This window comes from Rhopalosiphum padi, chromosome 1, assembly GCF_020882245.1.
Source record: "Rhopalosiphum padi isolate XX-2018 chromosome 1, ASM2088224v1, whole genome shotgun sequence".
In the NCBI taxonomy this organism is placed as follows: domain Eukaryota; kingdom Metazoa; phylum Arthropoda; class Insecta; order Hemiptera; family Aphididae; genus Rhopalosiphum; species Rhopalosiphum padi.
The window spans coordinates 80406998-80433295 of NC_083597.1; the positions used below are offsets into that span (position 1 = coordinate 80406998).

The window sequence follows — 26298 nt, forward strand, 5'->3', positions numbered from 1 at the left end:
ATAATTCACTCGACACTCGTGTTACTGAGTCGATGTATTTTTAATCATAAAATATACATCTTTTATTGAACAAATAAAAAAAAGTATCCTGTAATACTATGGTTTGCTTGTAACTACATGGACGGTTAAACGTATTGCATAGTTGACACTTTCAATAGTAAATGACTTTTAAATTATATAAATATTACGAAATGTATTATAATAATCACATCTAATAAAAAATCATTAGTCGATCATTCGTAAGGTCTAAAAGTCTTAAGTGATTAGTATAACAATAGTTTTATACTAGTTCTCTAGCATTATGCACATGCTATTTACTATGTTTTAATTTTGCAAATGGAAACCACAGTACATTCTAAATGTTTATGGGATAACTTTAATAACCGATGAAAAATTTGATATGTATATAACCCGAATTGTTCGATTTAATATAACATATTATTATTGATACGGCTTTTAAATACACCAAGTTCATATGAATGTTTTTATGTGACACGATTTTATAGTATGATATGTATTTATTTATTGCATGTTCCTTTAGTCGGCGATAAAAATACGTAAATTAAATCAAATTATTTGTGTGTAGGTTTTTATTTGAGGGGTCTTGATAGAAGGCATATAGTTTAATTGTTTAATATAAAATTATAAGTAACACTTTGTTCGCCGATATGGTTAAAATATAACTACACTACTGAAACTTAATATATATTGTATTTGTGACGGTATATTGACCAATATAAGGTTTTGTTTGTTGTACAAAGCATTTTCATTTCCAAAGAACAATATATTGTTATCGTTAACTTATTATGAAAATAATTTTCACCCATTTTACGTACTTCACATATTGGTTTAAAAAATATAGACGTACAATTATATACTCTTCAAAATTATCTATTTCATTAATATAAAAACATATTATTATAATCATTCGGATTTTTATGAAGATAACGTTATACCTATATACCACAATACATAATTTTAATATCATTAACTATTAATTAGAACCTTTGAATTTTGCAGAAAAGACGGAACGAGGACATCTTCTTGTGGTATCCATACATGAATACCAATCACGATGATGGAAAGCTATAGGAAATGGGAAAATTGTAGTATTTATTTTATAAAACGTATTGGTGGCATAGATTTCGAAGGGAATGTTTGAAGAAGATATAAAAAGAATATTATCGTATATTTTTTTAGATTATCAATATAATTATTATAGTTCAAAAAATTGTCTAAACGTGTGAATCGTAGAAATGTGTCCTGTACGAAAACTGATACAAATCTCTCTCTCTCTTTCTCTCTCTATTTATATATATATATAGAAACTTCAAGTGTATCAGTTTTCTATCTCTTATTTTTTTGTTCTCACTCGACAAATATACGATCACTCGATGATATCTGTTTTCCGTTTAATCTGTTGGCGGCCAGTTTGGTATCGTCTGGGACGGCGTGTCAGATGAAAGTTTAGAAATTTAGTGGATTCGGATGGTTATCGTGGTTGTATAGTTTTGTTGAAAAACTTTTTTGTAAAGTGCAGAAGGCAGAAAGTGCCTCAGGTATTATATATATATATATATATATATATATATATAACTGCTATCGCATCAATGTTTTGATGTTGTTCTTTTTTTAGTGTATGGTTAACGCATACCAAATGGTTTTTAGTGATAAGGCAGAAAGTTTATTAATTGGTAAGATATAAAGTTAAAGCTAAATTTTAGAAGTGTTCGATTCGTTAATTTTTTGTATCCACATAATAATTATCATTATTCTTCACCCTTTTAATAGTCGGAGGAATTGATTGTTTATAGTGAAAGTTTCTAATGTCACATAATGGTGATACCGAAAGAATTCATACAGCTATAGAAGTGCAATCTTCAAAAGTTTTATTTATGTTAATACATTTGGTGCATATTTTTAATTCTATACATGAACATAAATTTCTACTGAGAACTACAGATACTGATTAGAAGTGAAAAATTGTCCGATGAAATACGGAAGAAGTGTTGAATAATTAATTAATTAATTAACTTTCTTAATTCCAATTGGAAATTGCGATAAAATATTTTAATAAACAGTAAGTATTATAACTGTACAAGTATAAAATATATTTATAATAATATACTTATTATTATTTTGTTCTCTGTATATTAATTATACAGTCAATGACCATTTATAGCAATTTTATATTAATATAATAATAAATAGTGATAAAATAAAAAAAAAATACAATTTAGACAGATAAATTTTAAATAATATGTACACTATATAAATGTACATCAGTTATATATATTATTTAACATCTAACAACTGATTTTTATTGAAACGAAAACTATACGAATATTTGTACATAATTCGATCAAAATTAGTTTAAATTTCAATGCAAATCGCATACACAGGTTCAGTATGCAATTACCCTAGTAAAAGCGTTTAATATGTACCGATTCAATTCTGAAATTATTTTCAGTCTTCGATGTTATGCTATAGGTCACAATATGACCATAAATAGAGGATGGAGTGTCATTGCCACAATTAAAAATTGGGTGAAGGATAAATTTGGTTTATTAGCACCATTTGAAAATCGAATAAATATATGCCCAAATTTAAATTTTATAATTGTAGTACCAATTTATTAATTCATTTTTAATACACTAAAACCTTCTGCAGTGCTCTTCAGTAAGACAAATGCAACAACCAGCATATTGGCCAAGAGAAACCAGGGTCAAAGTCGTGTTTTATAAGCTGAAGTCAACTTCTGTACATGTCTATACATAATATTACGTATTATATTATATTATATTATATAGTGTATTTCATCAATCCCCAAGCATGCTCATTGTGCATTTTTTTACATTTATTCAAATTCTGAGTTTGCAATTTTTAAGTTTTTTAAAAACCACATTTCAAAATAGTCACTTAAATTTGTAAACTATTTAAAAAATATTCCTTTTTTTTATATATAATTTTGTAAGAATATTTTTGAAAAGTTTATGTAGGTATCTAAATCAAATTTTGAATGAATAGTTGTTAAGTTACCTATATGACTTTGAAATATACGTATGAGAGCTGTGATTATTTTAAAATTATAGTTATTAATATAAATAATTAACATTTTATAATTTCTTACAATCATTTGAATTTAATAAGTAATAGATTAAATATTATATCTATTTTATACATTTTAATTTTTAAAGACTATAGAAAATCTCAGAAGAGACCTCAGAGACCTCAGAAATTACTTATATACATTTTTATTTAAATACTTAATTCCAAAAAAATCATCTGCTTTTCAATTTAAAAAAAGTAGTTTTGTATCACTTTAAAAATCAAAAATCGCAATTTGAATAAATTCATGACTAAATGAAAAAAAATGAGGGTGAGCATAATCAAGCGTGTTAAGTCAATCATATTATTATGATCACTATGGTATATTATGACACTCGTCTTGATATTACGAACGGTGCTCAAACAATCATCAAACTCGACGATAATTATATACGTTTTCGTCTTTGATGATGTGCACGTGGATGCTCGCGCTTTTATTACGCTATGTATTTTATTTTTATAACTCATCCCAACAAGTGCTCAGTTGTTTGAAATATCGTCAAAAAGGGCTTATCGACACTATAATCGAAAGTATCACCGGCACGTTAGTTTCCAAAAGGTTGCCGTTGTAGGCACTTTTCCCACTGATTTCTGAAACCAATTTGGAATTTTTTTGCTGCCTATGCCAAAAATCTTTAATGTAGGAAACCACTGACAAGTCTGTGAACTAGATTTTTTAACAAGCTATCGAAAGTTAAAAATATGCCACTCAAATTGATATTTCAATTTTTATTAGTTCAAATGAATTCATATATACATTATTCATTACATAATATAACAGAACTTAGTTTATGATCAAAAAGATTTTAATGAATTAATAAAATATTGAAATTTATTAGGTATCTCAATGAGATTATCTCATTTAAACTGCATTTAAATGATTAAAGCTTTTTTTAATTTAGTAAATATTTCAGTAAAAATAATTTTTAACTAAAGTCGAAAATTAGTTATTTTTTTTTGTATTCATATTATTTAAAGATTTCGAACAATGTAAAATAATAAAATAAAATGTATTATTGTTACAAACAAATAAAAGATACTCCTCATTCGATGATCTGATTTGAATACGATACTATGATTGTTATAACTAGTTACAATTTTGAAATAATTATAAAACACAATCATTAAATGACACTGTATGTGTAAGTAATATATTTACTTTATTTTTCGTTTTAAATATCTAAAACCTAAATATATTTTTACATTTATAAAAAAATAGTCAATGTGTTATTTTTATATTTTACGACAGGCCGATTTTTATAGTCTCAAAAACCTAATTATAATTTCTTCAATGATTAATGACAATTTATTATTATAATATGTACTAACGCAGAGTAGAATAATATTAAATATTTACTAATAAGGTAAAGTTCCCGAAAATCCTAATGGTAAAGTAATTATGAACGTAACCACAAGTAACGTATTTTCATAACAACTAACGGGTTTTTCTTCATAAATTCCGATTATTTGTGTACAACTAACAAAGTAAAACAGAACATTAATTTTTCTTATTGCAGTATAACTACATTACACCCAATCCTAAGTGTCGCATATTATTGTTATAACAAACTACATAAAATTGTTTTTTTTTTTTTTTTTAATATAATGCACATATATATTGTAATTAAATGGTGAATTTCACTCCGATCAAAATGGAATTATTTTAATATGATTTATATGTACATAATATTATTTGTATTATTAACTTCAATGATTATTGGAATGAACTGCATATCTACACTTATATACGAAGTATTATATCAATATTCATATATGAAATAATATCTAAGTTCAATCGTTGGCCTTTGCTTAGAAATAGTTGTTAAGGTTTTTTAACGGACGATGCTAGTGCGGCGTTTTTGTTAAAATTTTGAAATTATGTTTTCATAAGCTAATCTAATACTTTTTGGAATATTGAAATTCAAGGTTTTAAAATAATTAATTTTTTTTGTTTGTTTTTTTATGCCAACTACAAGTTATTCTTCTGATCGCTTTTTTAGTATAAGCCCCTGGGTCGAGTTCCACCATTGGCCAGAATGATCCCCTGAAGGCTTCGCTCCCGTGACCTAAAGGTCGTCCCTCTTTGCACCTAGAAATTTAGTATCTGTAATTTATAAGTGGAAGATAAAATATACAAAACTATTTTTAAATTGTAAAGTTTTAACTTTTGAAGTGTTTAATTAATAATATGAATTATTTATTTATTTTTAGTTGACACAGATATTATTATATGTGGAAGATAAATTATTCTACTTACAAAATTTATTGTCATCGAAAATATAAGAAAAAAATTATATTTATCACAAAGTTAAAATATATAAATCAACCTGAATCTAAAATGTGGAAGTATGGTGAATGCATTTTTCATTGCTTAAATCTAAATTATAATAATTAAAGTAAATTTTATTTATTTTCAATATTTTGTAATACAAATAATAAAATATTATTATATACATATTATATCCGTTAGATGACAATTCATTGGCATATTAAAATGGATTTCAATCGATGGGATATCACGCTGTTTTCAATAAACCTATTTATTAATAATATGTGAAGTCTATCGATAAATTATAAATGAAAATTACGTGTAACTGCCCGCGTGAATTACACCTGACAACTTTTTAATACGAACAATAATATTAATAATAATAATAATTAATTTGTGGATGATTTCAAATAGCAACTGTTATGCTTATATACTAATAAAACATTCAATTTTTCATATTAAATTTGATTATAGAGTTGCATTGATTTAATTTTTATACTCATTGAAACGCAATTTTTAGTTGAGTTAATTGTAATTAAAATAAATTACTTTATTCTTTAATTTATTGTGTAGTTATTGGAGCAGATAATTTTTTCAGCTTACTAAAAATAAAAAAATACTTCTTAGGGGAATCCAAAACAGGTACTTATTCAACCATGAATTATAAGAAAATAATAGATAATGTTTGTATAATTATTACCGTGTTGTAAAAACCTTAAAAAAATAATTCTGGTGTTGTTGTGATCTATCAAATAATTTTATCTACATTTGAACCATAAAGACAATTTATTTTAAACAATATATACTACATGCATTAATGAATAGTAAATTAAATTAAATATTTATACTGAGAAATTTACCAAGTAAATAGTTGTAGTAATAATTATGGTTTACACGAATTTTCCGAAAGTTTCGATAGGTAGTAATATACATTAATTCAAAAATCGTTTGCAGTGCATAGTTTTCTATTGCGTCGACTTATTTATATATAATATATATATTATTATATTTTATGATAAACTTTAATTTAAAATTCTACACTATAGCTAAAATGTATAAAATATAGTATACAATATATATGTATAGATTCGTGACCGAAAACTTTCGACAAAGTCACAGTATACATGCAGCTTTGCGGGGTGCTGTTGCAGTGTTCTCGATTGTGTTTTCTTGAAGTTGAGAAAAACAAACGGTCATTGTATTAGAGCCAACCCGATGATAGATGGGGAAGATTCGGGTCAGTGGGCACTGAGGAGGAGCACACATATTCTGTGGACCAGTTCTAACAGCTCTGACATTTTAATGCGATTACTGAAATTTGCATCATTCGCAATCTCGTGTATAGTTTTGTTTGGACGACGGATTTCCGCTCGGCATCGTGGCCACCGCCACGCGTTTCCGCCGAATAACGGCGACGGTTAAACATGATGATAATAATATTAAAGTTAAACATTTTAAAATAATAAAAACTCTATGTATATAGTAAGTCTTTTGGACTTTCGTCGTCGTTGCCATCGTAAGATATAACCCCACATCCACCTCACCACCGCCACTGAACTTCTAAGAATTAGACTCTAAGGTACATTAAACATAATAATATTATTATGTATAAGCGGTCGTTTGTTCAGCGGTAGCTATTTAGGTTTCTCGATAAATTACCATGTCCGGTTTTATAGCCTACAGTACACTTCATATAAAATAATAAAAAGTTGGAAAAAATTACTGTACTTGGTAAAAAGATGATCGTGCATGAATCTTTCCCCGGGCTTTCTGGGTAGACTATAGAACCGTTTGCGTAAATTTTATAAATCTGAATTGGTGTATACTTGTATGACTGAAAAATTGCTGAGTTATTATGTGAAAAATCAAAGATAAATTTTTTTTAATTATATATATATATATATAATATATGAATTAATTGTATGTTTTTCATGGATCTTTACAGTAATAATTAATGATAATATTTTAATATATAGGTATTAGGTATACCCATTATTTTGGACGTATGTGCCTAAATTTCGAGACTTAACAGTCATATCCACATTTTAACAACTCTTCAGTAGTCTCGCCACCAGACCATTACAATTATTATTTATTACTATCATGATGGTAATATTATGTCTGTCGAATTTCCATATTTTCTATTATTATTATTATGACGCCAACTATTTGCATGAAATTAATTTTCCAGTGACTATTTATGCGGGTATGAGTATTGCAACACAATCTTCAACAAATGGTACAATCGAATGGCATGGTTGAACTCGAAAAGTTCTCATTAGTCCGCATGTTTAATAATATTACAATTGATAGTGATGCGATGTCGAAGAAATGTGAGAATATAAACGTATATAAAGCGTTACCTTCGACGGTTTATTTCGTCAGCAGCCAATACCGCACGTTTTAAGCAACTACTTAGCTGGAAAAACCAACTGGAATATTATTCAAATACTACTACTGAGGTATTATAGTAGGTACGTAAGGGCAAATGTATATACGCGTATAAAATTTATTATATTTGTGATTATCGGGACGAAGTTCTCGCCGCTCCCACGGCGTCGGATCGGAATAATCGCATAAAATCAGCAGCGTTAAAACTGCGGTATCTTCCTACATACGTATTTATATATATATATACATACTATATAGGTATGCAAAAAGAGAGAATTTGAGTAATAACCGTATAACTTTAGTGGGCGCAGGGTGAGCACGACAACAACAACAATAATAATAATAATAAAAATTGTTATTATTATAAGACGTGACGCCATTCCGGGTTTAGGGGAGGGGGGAAAAATCCACTCCTCTTTCCGTCATACTTTCAAAGTGTTATATTTTTCGCTTCTCGGAAAAGTAACGTCAAGTCGTTGTGTATAATTGTTTATTGAGCAGTACGTAATCCAACAATTGGAATTATTTTTATCGGATAAAACGTTAAGTGCTCGTTCGCAATACTATACACACACAGTATATTACAAACGTACACTTTAATTACACAAAAATAGTGTAATAGGTAGGAATATACATCTGCTTAATCGTTTCGTGCAAATTCTATTTTTACCACATTTAAGTAGTCACGGTCATTCACAGATGGGAATATTTGAATTGAGACATCAATTTGTTTCTGTGGTCACGATTTATAACTACGGTAAACTGTCAATTCAACACTACTCTTATATATTATATTAATTAAATGACAATAAATATTTTACGGATATATGAGTTATGACATGAAGGAAAACATATTAAATCGATTAAAATATAATATATTGTATTCATCTGAAAAACGCTGTCATATACGTAATTATTTAAGCTTAGGCACTCCTGGTCCTGATAACCATAATATAACATAGAAACATATTATACTATAGAATTCATTTTTTCTAGTCATTCTATCTCGTTTATGACGAATGCGTTGAATACGATTATTTTTCTACCGTTTACGAATATTATTAGCTGGTAAATTAAACTCGATATTCTACGTGCAATTGCATAACTGATTTTGGTATGAAATTTGATTGCAAACAATGAGAACAACCGCGTGTATACAGTAAATATTAATAAACCATGTACGCATAAATCGTTATTTTATCTTAACATTTAATTATTTAAATGAACTGTTTAACATTAGAAAAAAAAATAAACCGTCTGCAAATATTTTTACACATTTTCGTTACATGTTTTAAAATGCAACCCGTCAGACAATGGACCCCTATTTCCGTGAAATTTCATACATTTATCATACCGCCCTAGACGTCGACAAGAATATAAAATCATATTGTGTAAATCGAGTAGGTGTGTGTGTTTATGAACACGAGTGTATATATGTATATGTATATATATATATATATATATATATATATATAATATATATAGATAGATAGATAGATATATGTGTTGATGTGTGTGTAATATCTACGTTTCGTTCGGAAGGTATACAAATGGTAATAAACGTGTTTTTGACACGACATTAATTAGAAAATGTTTTTGTTAAAAGATAAACAGCTTTCCTTATGTATAAAATTGCATTGAACGTTTTCTTCGCTCATAGAGAAAAGAGATACCTACGTACGTTTAATTAATTTGTTGTAATTCACTTTTCTTCATAAATTTATATTACTTTCTACTAGCCAAAATATCACAAGCCCCCTAGAGTAATAAGTATTTTTACTATTTTGTTGAATAAAATTGAATTCCGTAGAAACAATTTTATAAATGCTACAATAAGTATATATATTATATTACATATGATGATTGTATTACTTATACGTAATATATTATATTATTACATATGGTTGAAAAAATTGTGTATCAGATACAGCTGTGAACTGTGTAATAGTACTCGTGTAAGTGAAGATAAGAACATAGGAATAGTGTTTAACTCTGATAAATTAACGGTTTGACTAATTTATGCGATTATTTTAACACGCCCCGAATGTCGCAATAACGTGTGTGTATGTACAAACAACTACACCGACGTGCGACGTTTAAACAAATGAACAACAAATTAGATTTTTAAAATTAATTCAAAACATAATTTATTAGACATTCACTTTCTGCTATATTTTATAATATTTCACACTTAAAACTTGCCCGTTTGTTTTAGAGAAACTAAATTCAAATTAAAACAGCAGACACAATATAGTAAGTACAACAATATGAACCAATCGATGAAAAACGGCATAAACAGTGAAATAGTTTCAATCCGTATACGACCATACAACTATAATGTGCGCACATTACACAAAGCGAATTTAAATTACAACTCGAATAAGCATAATATTATGGACAAACACGCGTGGTAATAATTTTGATAAAATCTGTTGTTTATAATTGGTAATTTCGTTCCACACAGAGATTTATAGGTGATATTACCTATAATATAGGTTTGTTAGTTCCCACGTAATAGTTAAAATATTGTATTTATTGCCCTCGGGGAGTTGCTAACTTATAAACAAATAATCTATATTTTAATATAATATACACGCATACAGTATATATATTAGTACATATTGCCATAACAACATTAATCCCGTGGTTTTGATTAAATCATATAATTTACCAATAGTCTATATATTATCATGAGGTGCTCAAGGCAATAGTCTATTTAACTATATATCTAATATTAAAAAATGTCAAAAACCACATTGGTTAAAATAAATTTTTTTTATAAATGATATGCAGATAAGGATGTCACCCACAGCATGGTGTCAAGTTTCAGAAACACAATATTTACATAAAATATATAAAATATATTTATACGCGTAGAGTTTGATCGAAGCGGTTGTATGGAATTGGCAAATGGAACGACTCGTTTATCGTGTGCAGTGGGGAGTCGCATTTAAAATGTACACTTTAATTGTATATAAAATGATATCTGTTATTGAACCAATTAGTGTAAATTATTAGTGGCACACCTCAGAATGACCACCAGTAGGCGTTTTGGAGAAATTTGAGGATTTTCTCAGTAGTAGGCGATTTTCAACAATTCTATGGTTAACCGCAAACAAAACAGCTAAGGTGAGTCTGACGAGACTGACGCCGCTGCACTGTAGTGTGCAAAAATGTGGGGTCATCAAAAAAATGCTTAAAAATAAAACGAAAAAATACTATAACTCTGTATTTACATCGTTTTAATATCAATACACATAATTATTGCGTTCGCTTAAATATAAATCAAATACTTGACATACCTCCTAGTAATATATACTTATAAAGATGTTATTATGAAATAATTGTGAGAAAAGATGATATATTATATAGGTAGGTATATGAAAATCGAGCACGTATTTTAATAATATCTACTATATGTATCGATTTAAATTATAATACAAATTTATTATTGTGAATTTGTAATATAATACACTTTAATGAAGGTTGTGCGGCGATAGGACTTTTTGTCAGCTATGTAACGTAGATAGTATAGATCTTACTGCAATCGAATGAAGTCTGAATTTATACAAAAGTTATTAACACTCAGCACATAAAACACAAAAACTATCTGTGTCTATATTCTATGTATCAATACGTTGTCTGATAAATAGGTACCCAGTAAAAAAGCCTACTAAAATCTACCCGATATTTAATTTACTATAAAAAAATATGTAATTATTAGATTAAAAAAATAGTTTATTAAAATAATGTATGATAATTATAATTAAAATAAGTGCATATTATGTATCAAAATTTAACTATTCAAAGTAAAATCTTAATTGCATAAATATAATCATAGAATCAAAAATCAATAAATATATTTTCCATATTATATAAACTTAAGGAAAATATTATAAATAATTGTATTTTATTTTTTATTCATAGTCTATGCATAGTGTATATATTATAAGCGTTTTTCAATAAATGGTACGCATATTACTAGTAGTACGCAGAAAACTCAAAGGTGATACGTGAAGATTACATAACTAAGTAAATAGTTCCTAATCAAACCTAATTAAACGTTCCATACATAACTGATAATGTGTACATTTTTTTATTAGCAAAGCCAGTGTTTACTAAGCTAAGTAACTTTAACTGTGTACGTGGAAATTTTCAAAATTCGTATTGATATTTAGACGTTAAAAGGTTGAGAATTGCTATAATAGTAGACTAATAACCATTTCTGTTGAAATCCTGATAAATAATTAAAAAGTAATATTTTTTAATAAACGTTGACAAAAAAACAACAATAAATGCCTAAGAATTTCTCTGCTATATTTTCGTAGTTTACAAAGACTTGTATATCTTATAATAAATCCATTCCCCGAAACACTCACTTTTTAAACTTACCCAACGACGTTCAAAACCTCAAATTTAAACTAAATTACAAAGTGTAGTGCACTCAATGACCAATATTTAGCACACAATTTCCCGGGAACTGAGTGTATAGTACCCGATTTCATACTTTGCCCATAAAATAATATGGTATATTAATATGGAGTAGTGACCATTCTGCGGTTTGTCACCACTATTTTCAGTTCATGCGTATGCCCGCGGCGCACTAATGATTGGTATAAAACACACGCGGTGGTCGATAGTTGTGCGCCACGTCCTTTTGACAGTAGCTAGTCATAAAATAATGATCTAAAGTCAGTGATTAAACGTAGTTAGATGTTCTAAATAAAAAAGTTCAATTTGTTTATTTTAAATAATTAATTAAAATATATTACAACAATAACTAATATTTTAAGGACGAATTTTAGATATTATAACGGATATGAAATAAGCACAGATAAGAATCAATAAAATCTTAAATAATAAAAAATAATATAATATAACATAGTTTTATTTTTTGCCTCATCGCCACATCTGGTAAGTACAATTTACAAGTTAAAATTAGGTTTATAGGCTTAAAAATGATTTTTAAAATTGCTTTTACATTTGTCTGTTTCATTGGCACCATATTAACATTTATAATTTATTGTATAATTTATATTCAAATTATAAAATAAAGCGTACAAATTATAGTAGTTTTGTAGGTATTGTAAAACTTAAAATTTGTATTTGTAATTGGTATTTTAAAGAATAAGGTAAACTAATAACCTAAGTATCAAATAATATATACATAGATATCACAATATACTTTACACATAAATAAAAGATTTGGTACGTGATTAAAAATGTGTATTAAGAAAATAATTTGTTTTATCGATGTATATAGAAAAAAAGCTCTACTACGTATTTATGTTCAATTACCAATAATAATTATTATTGTACATGCAATAGTTATCCTTCGTGACGTGAATAATTATTGTGATGGTTACATGGCAGTCGAGTCATCGAGTTTCACACAAATGAGTAAATTTGTCATATAAGACTGTATTTTACTTAAGTTTATTTCAAACATAGTGGAGAAAATTAGATTTAAATAGATAAAAGTATCTTAAATGTACAGTTAATATGTATTATTATTACAACAAATAAACAGTATTCGGTATTTCGTTTTCTGCATTTTTTCCGGTACATGGTCTTCGATTTATATTGTTGCGTTTATATGTTAAAAACATTGTGATTGTGGAACGATAATTATAATTTAAATGAAGAATATATTAAACATAACATATATACATATTATACTGCTGACAGAATAAACGCAATAACAATAATGCATATTATTTTTTAATTATTTAAACGTATTTTAATGACATTATTTTGACGCAATTTAATATTATAAATATATATAATTTATTAAGGTATCAATATTCAATGCGTATAAGTGCTCTCTAAATAAACACAAAATTAACTGACAAAGGGACAAGGGTGATGAAATATCAAAATGTGAAATCTGGTGAACAGATATAACGGCGATAATAATTATTTGGTGTTTATTCTTGACACATCAATAGAATACTGAAAGGACAATAAAACCGGAATGTTTTTGAGTTGAACTACAGCGAGTGAGCGACACCGTACGAGTACCTACGACAGTCGCAACAATTAATATTGTATTATATCCACAAGTTGTATTTCGACGGTAAACAATATAGGTGACTAATATTACTTTTATAAATTTGGCACGTGACACGTACAGACTAAAACTACCGTATCGCATTTAGCTTTTGGATGTATCTCCTACGTCGTTGCAATAACATAATAAGATACCTATAATACAACGATATTATTATATACAGTTGTATCGCTGCGAACCAAACAATACACTCTCGTCCGAATTCAATCGTTATTTAATAGTTTTTCTGTCCAAAAAATGCAATCGAATTACCGGAAAGCTCGACCGATATAAAATATTTCTGACAATCGAACAGTTTAGAAGTGTACATCATACTCACAAATCAACGCTCGGCAGCGATATAAATATACATTATGAATGTAATAGCGGTAATAATAATATATACCTGCAAATTATTCTCTTAAAACCGTTGTACATTCCGCGGCTGCCGAGCTAGTTATCGTTACGTCCGACCCTTGGACGGCCATTTGAAATATACATAACGTCATGTGATTTCGGTTCACGTATTTATGTGTAGAGGTACTTTATATCAGAATTAATAACAGTAATATTATACCCGACGTTACCTAACCTCGCCTAGCCGATTGGGTTCAGGACCCACGTAAATACCCATCTACTTCTATTTCGATAATATATGGTGCACAACAGTTGTACTTTTATGACGCAGTTGTTCGTATATATGTATATTATATAAGTTTTACAAACACGCCCGTTCGATATTTAATCTCTTCTCGATTGAAGTTTATTATTACGGCATATAATACTTATACTATATCATTGCTTGTCGTGTAATACCTGTTGTATACGTACTACGTAGGTGCCTAACAACTTCGTTAACGAACAGCTGACAGGTGTAATATTATACTACTATAATAATACTCTCGTCTTAAATGCATTTAGATCTCAAATTGCAAAATAATAATAATAATAACAAAACGTCGATTACAATACTATTATTATGATCGAATTTGCTGAACCGCATGAATATGTCGGGATGACGATAATGTGCTCGGTATAAGAGATACAAATATTCGATGTTTCAATAAAATATATTATACTCCATCATGTTACAATCGTTTTCAAATATTATAATAGAAATAGAGTAGGTTTAATGAATCACGAGCAAAATAAAATAAAATTATTGTATCTATAATCAATATAATAATAATGTATAATGTATTTATTCTGAATCGATACAATTAATATTTAATTAACAGTACAAATTTGTAATCATCATTTTGGACAAGAGGGAGATGTTAACTTGAGAAAAAGGAGCCAATGTGAACTTTTTTCGATACTATATCATTTTTTTTATTTTACAGTGTAGAAATATTTCAAAATAATCAGGGAAAAAACCATAAGAAAAAAAAACCAAAATGATAATATAATCAGAGAATTAGTATCATCTTAAAATATAATATACAATCTATTTACTGTTATCAATATTATAAACTAATTATACATTTAAATATTATAATACTATATTATATTTATTTTGCTCAATTTGTTTCAAAAATATTTGTTTATCTTTCCAATTTACATAGCTACTGCCTACTATAGGTTTTATAATAAGATGGTTATTAATAATTATTATTAAATACTATAATCCATTAATCATAGATTAAGTGTGATAAAAATATACATGAATTATTATATTAAAAAAATATCTGATATATATATTTTTATTGAGAAAAATGTATACAAATGATATTATCACTCTATAAAAATATAATGTAATATAATATTTGTGTGACTATATAAAAAATAGTTTTATTTTCTATAACATGAATTTAAGTTTCACAAATTCCCTGTATAGATATACCATTGATTTCAAAAATTAAAAATAACTCAAAAATATAATCAAACAATATAGTCTGATAAGTTAATCTGTCAAGATTTATTGTTGAAATTGGGGGAATATGATGATTATACAAAAATACACTATTGATCATTTTATAACTTTGTTGTATATAAATTAACATTATTTATTTACAGCTGAAATACTATTAGGTATTATATTCATACTGTTACTTTTTATATTATATTTAAATTAATTTAGATTTATTTTTATTATAACAATTATTTTATATACTAAGCATTTTAACAATTTTACCAGTATATTAAGCTTCATAATATCATAGATTACAATATATATAAAACAGCAAATAGATTGTATAATATTATATTCTGTGATTATTATTTATCATTCATATTTTATTTATTATATTATCATTTTAGTTTTTTTTTCCTTGATTTTTTTTTCGTATACCATTTCAAAAAGTCATTTAATAAGTATAAATTTAAAATTAAACACAGATTATATTCTTTACTTAAGTTGCAAATGAATAATAATAAAATAAAAACAAACAAATATGTGGCCCAAGCACATGGTTTCTAAAAAATCTTGACTTTTTTTAGAAACACTGAAATCTTTTCCAGATTTTAATTTTGAAATGTATTTTTTAAAGAAAACATTTAATAGATGATTAAAAACACCCTACCCTGTGAGTTAGCTTTTTTGGTTTCTCGTCTTGAAACTAAAATTCAGACGACGGACACCTACGGAATTAACCGAAAACTTGTAATTTCTCGTAAAACAATTGTTCTAAAGCTCTTTAATGTAAAATAATAACAATATTATAATATACAAACAAAATTACTTGCAAACCACTTAAACTTTACTAGAATTTCGGCAGTTCACTCTCGCTTATAATAATAGTTACACATAAGTTAGTAGCACGGGCTAAGAACTTTTATGGAGCCTTTGGAGTACATTTTAATCAACCTATATTGTCCGGCAGTCATTGATATGGTTTGGTAATAAAATATATTATTATAGGAATAGTGTAGGAGGTAGTAAAGTATACGTATAAAGGTATAAATGTATGAATAAATGTCTTAACATAATAATGTTTGTAATATTATATATTTTAAAATAATATGAATAACTGTAGTTACGGAATGCACCTTCTTAAATTTTTGTTTCTGATGGCTGGGAGGATAAAAATGTTTAAATATCTTACAGTATTTTCAAATTCTAAGTAAGTATGCAACATTAATAAATAACAGTCAACAATACGAATTTTATTCTTTTTCAGATTGCACGTTATTCTTTTTTTTGTGGTATGTTGTGTATAGTTTCTATCGATTGAATATTTTAAAAGTATTTATTTAGATATTAATTTAATTTTAATTTTCATAATAATTTTTTTATTAAACACTAATAATATAATAAATGCAATATTTTTGGATAAAATTGTATCAACTTAATTTATACTAAAAGTAAAATAAATTGCTTTAATAGCTTTATATGCTATGTTAAAAAAACATATCACGAAATATACTATTAGTTATATTATACAGACTGAAAAACCGTCTCCGTTCAGAATCGTTTTTCGTATACGTTAATATATTAGTGAATTCAAATTGTACACATCCATAATATAGTGACTAACTCGTCGGATAGCGGTAATCACTTGCTTACCTTTTTAATATTTAATTTGTAACATAATATTATATTGTTCTATACGATTTCCACGCGCATCCTATTACATCGTTAAACAACGTAATACGCATATACAATTTGATTCTGATAATATCTCATACGATACTTTATATCGTTATAAGATTCTTGTTCATAAGATCTTGATAATATACTGCAGTTAGTCGGGCATAACAGCACTTATGGTAAGACATTTTGCACCGATGGAATCTTCGTCGTATACCTTAGACGAACCTACTCTGGGGTCCAAAGTAACGGCATTAAGATTTAATTTCGAACTCGAATTAATATATTGTAATTGTCTCGCTGCAGGACGACCCGGGTAAAAGCAATGTATAATAAAAATAAAAATAAAAAACACCTGAAACAAATCCCACTCGCTCCCTTCGTCGCCACGACACGACCAGGATTTACGCGATATTATATATTATATGGGTCAGCTCGGTTCACTGTCGCTCTCATTTCGGCGGCGGTGCGTCATTTCCCCCGAGATATTTAAAGGGCACATTTTACGTTGGCGAAGTTCCCAATAGTGCGATCGAACGCACGAACACGAAAAGTTATAAAGACAAGCCGATTGAAATCGTCCGATTTCGAAATTATTATTATTTACGATAGTGCGGTGTACGAAATATAATATAAAATATTAACTTCGCCGCGCGACAATAGATTATACTGTCGGTGCGCGCGCGTCGATGCTGTTTTAAATTCCGTGCACGCGATTATTTTTACACGGAGCCGGGACGTGTGCGCGCGAAAAAAAAAAACCACAGTAATGCGGCGGCGACGACGGCGACGTTAAACGCGTTAACGTGGCACGTGTCGCACACGGTGTCGTCGCCGTCGTCGTCGTCGTCGTCGTCGATGTGGAAGAAAGCGCGGACGGCGTGTGCATATTATTATTATTATTATTTATTGGTCCGCGTGTAGGCGTACACCGCACACGACGACGACCGCATTTGTGTAATACGTTTATATAACATGTCATAATATATAATTATGTTATGTCTAATATATTATAATACAATCGCGTGATAATTAATAATCACGGGAGCCGTGCGACTCGTCGTTGCAGCAGTATATTATAAACGGAATATAGTTGTGGTGATATCGTCGACAGCGGCGTCGGCGTCGGCGTCGGTTGGGTTAGGGGCAGTGGCGTAGCAAAAGACACTTCGCCAAGGACATAATATTTTAGCAGCCCGGCGGAATCGGCACGTAATTGAAAAAGCTTTTCCGCTGTGTGTGTGTGTGTGTGTGTATAAAATACACGTATAAGCCAATTACGTCCACTCCAGATCAATACGCCGTGCGTGTGTGTGTGCGCGTGTGTGTGCGCGCCGACGCTACGGGCTAGGGCTAATCAGATTACCTAATGAGCTTTCGTTTCACGACGTATTAGTCGTACGCAATACGACAAAATATAATAATATATATATAACGCCGCGGCGTCGTCCCGGGAACGCGAACGGCGATTTTCCGAGACTCCGAGTGCGGAAACGTGTATACGACGGCACATAAGAGCCGCGCGAGATCGTATAGACACTATATACGCGTTTTTACGGTATACGCGGATAGCGCGCGTGCTGCAGCAGCGGTCCGCCGCGATCGATACGCGACATTTGTATATTATTATGATTAATAACCCGTTCGCGGCGCGTAGTTCGCGCGGATATATGCGGCACCGCGAAATATTCGAATTTTAAATTAAGATTCTTTTGTCGGTCGGAATCGTTTAATAATGTCATACGTACAAAGGCGATATACATTTTATCGTGTCTGTATATTATTATATAGTCACAAAAGTTTCAGCATTCGAGCCCGACAAAGGCGTTTCGGTCACATTGTGCATAGCAGCAACAGCAGTGTATATATATATATATGTATATACAGATGACGTGTAATATCGCTATCCGAAAACTTTTTCAATAAATATTGTAAACGACGTATCATCCGTAAAAGAACATCATTTTTATTATACTACAATATTATGATAATCATTTGAGAACAATTCGTACGCGTGTACGACGCGCGCGGCCGGCAATAATGTGTGTGCGTAATACGACGCGTACTGATTTGCGGGGAGCATCATTTTTTCTGTATTCCTATAAAACGCCACGACGCAATGTGATACGACACGGGACTTATGTCGAGGGAAACCTTTTATGGGTTATCGTAATGTCGTCGCCGTATTATATTATTATTTAATCAGTCGTTTGACCTACATTCCGAATGACAGTAGCGAAATATGTTGCATTTGAGTATGAAATAGAATTGATTTTAAAATAAAATGCATTTCTTAAAAATTTATATATAATATATAAAGTACATCGAGTCGCAAATTTCAAGAACAAACTTTGTTCATAACAAAGTAAAGTAAACAACAATATTTTATACTATTTAAATTCAACTCGAACAGTGGTGTATATGTTTATTCAAACAGAATCCTTCTTTGGTTCTACGAAATCCATAACAATTCAAGCGAAATTAGTACGAAATATAAAATACTATACATTTATAAATCCGTATATCATATTAATTTAATGATTTATATTTTTTTCAAAATAAATTGCAATCATTTTTACTTCTGCGATATTATAATTATTCCATGAATCCGCTGTAAAAAGAAAAAAATAATAATTATAACAGTGAAAAACCCGTGCTCATATTTAGGAAATGAACCTTTTACTATATATATTTTTATCATTCAAAGTGTGCACTGTGCACGATGTTTGGATTCCTCCCGGTCCACAATACATGCATAAGATTTTCTAAATGTTATTTTGTTTAAATTCAAAAACCTATCTACATAATTACTCCAAAATGTTAAACCTGCCGCATTATGTATCTGAAAAATTATGAAAACAGTTCAGGGTAATGCTTATAATGTATTCGAATCCATAATGCATACAACCCAGAAGTTATAATAATAATAATAATAATAATAATAACAATAATAATACGTGTTCAATTTTAGGTTTATCGACTCGAGACAAAAAAATAAAATAAAATAGAACTAGGTCGTACGCAAAATGCAATATTAATGAAAAGTTATTTTTACTTATTATTTATGCATCAGCAACTACATTACTACAATACTAGCCAACATTAAGTTCAACTTTATATTAAATCGTCTGATAATTACAATTTTTCAATAAAAATATTAATATTTTTAAAAATAGATAGTTGAGGTATACTATTATTATGCGCTATATTGCGTACTTATAGCACCGTTATCTATGCATACAAAACGAACTATACTATACACATATTATGCCGATGAAATTCGTCGCACAGAGTATTCTACGAACGGATTTCGAGATAACTATTTAATTGTGTGTAGACTACTGCAGAAACCGTTTGAGTTTATTTCGTTATATTTCGTGTCTTTGTACATTGAAGCGGTATTATACCATTCCAGTTGTTTAAAAGCAATGCCAGTGCATAATATACAGCTAGATCGTCTTCGCCCCTGCCCAGTTAGACACACATATTGTAGAAATAGTGAATTAGTACCAAACGTTTATTTCTAGGTTTAACTGTTTACGCTTAATATATTTCAATTACTATATTAAAATATGTGACTAAAAGATACGTCGTACAACGAGTTTTGAGCTACTAAATAGTAATATAATATTATATAACAATAACAAAAATGAGAAAATTTCAATATTATACTAAATATTATTTTCAAATTATGTAGCTATTTATTTAAATTTTTTAAATAGCATAAATTAGTATAAAAAAATAAGTCGATGCATGTTATCGTCAATCGTGGCTTAAAAATTAAAATTAAAATTGCACTCAAACTCGGCCGTTCATTACTGTTAATTATTTTTTACCAAATGTATATTTTTGTTTGAAAAGAGCAGTGGTGGTTAATTAATTTATATTTTTAAATATGTTACAACACTCATACTAATGTTATAAGTTATTATTAATTAAGTGAATTGGAATAAATGTATTGTAATAGGTATACCGTATACCGTATACTTTGTCCTATCAACTTTCACGTAGAAATAATTCAATGAATAAAAATAATAGTATATGCATAGTATAATAATATTATATGTAACCAACTGTGCACGATTCATATTGTACTGTACGATCGTATAGCAAAATAAATGCGTGCATACTTTATAATATAAAGTGTATGTATATATAAAAATATTTTATATTTTAATAAGTGAAAAATAATTATTTTCAATTTTTTCCACGTGGATTAATCAACGTTTTTTAGTTAAATCATAATACTTTGATAACTGACAACCCGAAAGAGTATAGGGTCCAAAATCGTACTTCGCTATGGGAGGTTTTCTCTATTTATTTATTTATCATCTTATTTTTTTATTTATATTGCTTTTAGAATTGATAATCTTGCTTATTACCTACTTAGTATAATTTTTAAAATTTTTCTTTTCAATGCAATTTCTCACTTCACTGTTAAGCCTGAAACGCTTCATGCACATGCCATCGTTAATCTTTATAACTCTATAATATATTATTACATTATTAGGTACACAGCTTTATAACATGTAACATATTATATATAAATACTCGTATATAGAACATTACGCGTGTTTTTCGATATTATAGATTTCATTATTATTATTGAACATAATTATTAATTGCTTACTTATTAACACGAGATTGGTATTTAAACTACATACCAACGGAAAAGGAATGACGATGATGATCAATGAGTCCAATTAGCTTCATTATTTTCATTTTAATTATTAACATAAATTATGGTAATTTATATTACCGTTACAATTGCATACTAGTACAGTACCTACATATTATATTACATCAAAGAACTTTTTAAAAAAAAAATAAAAACTTTTAATTCAAATTTATTTCAACTTTTTTATTTTAAGAGAATTTGTTTGAATTGTTTGATAATTTTTTTTAATTTTAATTAGGTATAATTTAAAAGAATGGATAACATTTATTGAACATTTTTAATTTTTCCATAAACTAACCCACTAAAAAAAAAAAATAATAATATTTATTATTTTTTATTTTTTTTATCAAATGATTTCTACTACGCACCTAATACCTATTATGTTTTTACTTATGTAAAAGACAAAAGTGGTGACGGTAGCTGTACAACGGTCTGACATACCCGAAATTGTCATCACGTGCACGCTGATATACACGAGCATATTTAGGTAGGCCAATTTATTTACGACTTGCAACAATCGAGGTAACATCAAATTATTATGTGGATTAAAATAATTCTAATAGACTTTTGCTTAATCGTTTTTACGACATTACTACATATTTCAGGTATGTTGTTTCAACAATTTCATCCATGCCATAGTTATTACGCATATTATAGCCAGCGCGGTATGTTCGTGTAAAAATGCGAGCGTGTAGTTATTGTTCGTAAATAATTTAATTTATAACTCTGTCGCATCGGGATTTAATGCGGGATGCTTAGCGGTTTTTAAATTAATTACAAACGAACGTGACTCACATTTGTGTTTTTAATTAATTTGCTTGCCTGATTGTTGAAAGTCTTAATATTCAAACGAACTCACAAAAATTAAAGTTTGACTTTTCATGAGTTGCTTTTTACATTTTACAATTTTTTTCCCTGGAAAATTAAATGTTTTAAAAAATGCATTCTTTGTTGAACTTTCGGTTTCCGCGTGTGTATATTGAATACGCAATATGAAATAATCTCGAAACTATGTCAGGACGTACCATACACGCATTCCAAACGGGACATAAAAAAGTAATCGATCTGTTTTGACGACTTCGTACTTGCTAAAATAATAATAATACATTCTTTGCTTCTCTGTTACGGATAAATAAATTGATAACACTGTAATCATCGTCGGTAGGCTTTATGTAGCCATTATTATCATATTTACGACAATACAATTAGTGACACGTTATTGTTATTCCCCGCAATAATTAAATATTTCTGTTATTGTTTAACATTTTTTTTATATCATATAATAAACTATAATACTATTGTTTGCCCACTAAAATTATTTTATACACGAATAGATTGTGATTTTTGTCTAGACATTTTTTTTTCTGATCAGTGTTTATCGAAAAGTGTCTCAAAGACAGTAAATATCGTGCATAATGATATAGTTTTTTAGCATTAAATAATACCCAACACCCGTCGAGCCAAGTTTTAAAAATATTTATTGATATACAACAGCAACGTACATGTTCTATCTCAGTGAATAGGGCCAACGTTTACTTATTTCTCGACATCTTGAGACTGTAAACAGTAAACATTCGGTCACCTAATATTTTCAAGAGAAGACGAATATAATATTTTGTTTTTTCTCCTTAAACGATAAGAATTTCTTAGACTCTTAGTCACTGATATTTTATTTTATATATTTAAATAAGCACTTAGCATATTATAATATAATTTAGTTATCTCTAAACTTATAAAATAATATATTTAGTTTCATATTTAATCGATTGATCCACTCATTGTTTATGAATCCTCGGACAAGTAGCGGACAAAGTAGACGGAATATCAATAAAATATTAATTTTCGCAGAAAGATGCGTGCCATTTGCTCGTCTCGTACATATTATATCGTATTGCTGAACTCTGTTTCCGTAACTTTGTGTCATGCTTAATATTTTTATGAAAACGTGAATTTTATGTATATTTTTGTAACCGCTTTAGATCACTCGGATAGTTTATGATGTATTTCTTCTGTATACCATGATTAAATAAAATAATAAAAAGTTAAAAAGTAATCATAATTGCGTACAATAAACAATATTACATTGCTTCTAGAAAAAATGCTAAAAACCACTGTTGACTCTTCGTCAACGGCATTAAAAGATGGAAAAATATAACGTTCTTAAGCAAACAAATTTCGTTTGTGGATTTGAAAACCTAGTTTTCCTAATTCAACGAAAAATTTGCTCAATGAATTCGGAATTAAATTTCAGTATGCATTTAGCTTATGTAAATATAAAAAAAACCTGTATAACATAGTATGTTTAGTAAAGTTTTTTTGAAAGATCTCTGTTATGACGTTAATTATTTTTTTTCAAAATTATGTACATGATACAAAATCAAACCAGTTATTTATTTTAATGGTCACTCGATTAACGTTTTATGCTCTTAAATACCATAAGTAATGTGTAATACACACTGTATATATTATTCAAGCTCTTCCAAATTTCCTAAGTCGAAATTGACGTAGAAACCAACACAATTACCAGTATTTTTGTCATACGAATTTAAAACGACCTGAGGTACTGTTAAACAACACTAATCAATAATTATCAACAGCGATCGTTTTAGTTATTTAAAATAAATGAGTGCACAACTGCTATTACTATATATCACTGATATATAATGGATCATCACGATCTAACTATAATACAACGTTTAAATGTCATCATATTAAAAAAAAAAAAAAAAAATTATAAATCATACAAAATACCATGAATTATATCATAAAATTATCAATTGATAATTAAAACCTACCCATTATAAAATTATTTTTACATTTTATAAACCAACCGATGACACGATGACTAACAGTGCTCTAGACAGGTAGACATTGTGGTTAATTAATGTGATCAATTAAGTGATTAAAATATGTCAACTAATTAGGGCACATTGCTCGTTATTTTTGCTCTTTTATTATATAGGCTTTAATTTCAGGATTTACGTAGAAGGGGAGGGGGTGAAGTAAGCCCAGTACATTAATATGTCAATTAATGGTGTATAAATATATTGTTGTTTGAAAAATCCACAACGTCTATCAATATAATATATATATATATATATAGAATTATTTTTACTTAAGCTCGAACCGAATCTATACATTAAATAATATAATACCTACAAATTTATATTTAATTTTCTGCTCGAGCACACCATCATATAAAATTCTTTTTTTATCAATTCGATGCATATTAATTTATACCATCATTATAATCAAGTAATAATGTATATCGTCGCATAGTGCATATTTGATTTTGGCGGTTTTCAAAGTCAAAAATCAGAAGAAAAAATCGGAACACTCAAAGAATAAAGCAATAAGTATGCATATAAAATGTATACGTACATACCGCACGTAATAGCTAAGAAAGTATGTAATGCCCATATAATCATTGCACTACTAATACGAATTTATTGTTATGGATTACATTTCTGTGTACTTGGGTACATTTTTGCTGTGTCTAACGTCTATAATAATAATAAGCGTTCTCTTTTATTTATTTATTTTTTTATTTCTTATATTCCACCCGAGAGATAACTACTGCTATTATCGTGAACGACTTGAGTTTAAATACTATTCTCTTGTTACGGTTTGTCTTTGCAAACCATCGAGTCTTAAAGCTACCGTAGAACATTTAAGTCACCGCGGGTTTAGGTGCGGTCGGTTTAAAACATGAATTATGATTACAGAAACTCGCATAACGACCGACCGCGGTAACACGCAGTGGTTGTTGTTGTTGTTGTTAAAGTTTAAGCATAAGTCCCCAATATATTATGTTTTCTATAATTTATTTTTCACCCGGAGCTAACACTAGGTAATATTTTCAGACTAATACATGTGATGTTTAAGTATTATTATAATACACTTTGTCATAAAAACATCATTGTAATGCGCTCAATAATATTCCTACACTACAAACACGCTGAGAATTATTTGTATCGACATTTGACTTATAGAAGGTACCGAGAAAGAATGTTATTATAAACAGATATTTACTGTTTACGGACAAAGGAAATTATACTAATTAAATTATTCCAAAACTTTAAATATAATTAAAATAAATAAGAGACAAAATATTAATGATAATTTTAAAATTACTCCGAAAATCTTTCGAATGATACAAAATATTTGGATAGTTATTATTGCACGAGAACTCAAAGTAATTTTCATCTTCTCGTAGAGAAAATTAAGACTCAGTCGTCTGTAGAAATTGCATAAGATCCTTAATGATTCTATAG

The 26298-nt window shown here is 28.4% G+C and overlaps 1 protein-coding gene across 3 annotated transcripts in view; it reads right to left on the reverse strand.

Annotated features, from left to right (window-relative positions):
• LOC132918123 (neuroligin-4, Y-linked-like) overlaps positions 1 to 26298 on the reverse strand; it is a 384793-nt gene that overhangs the window by 256928 nt on the left and 101567 nt on the right. The window lies entirely within an intron of this gene.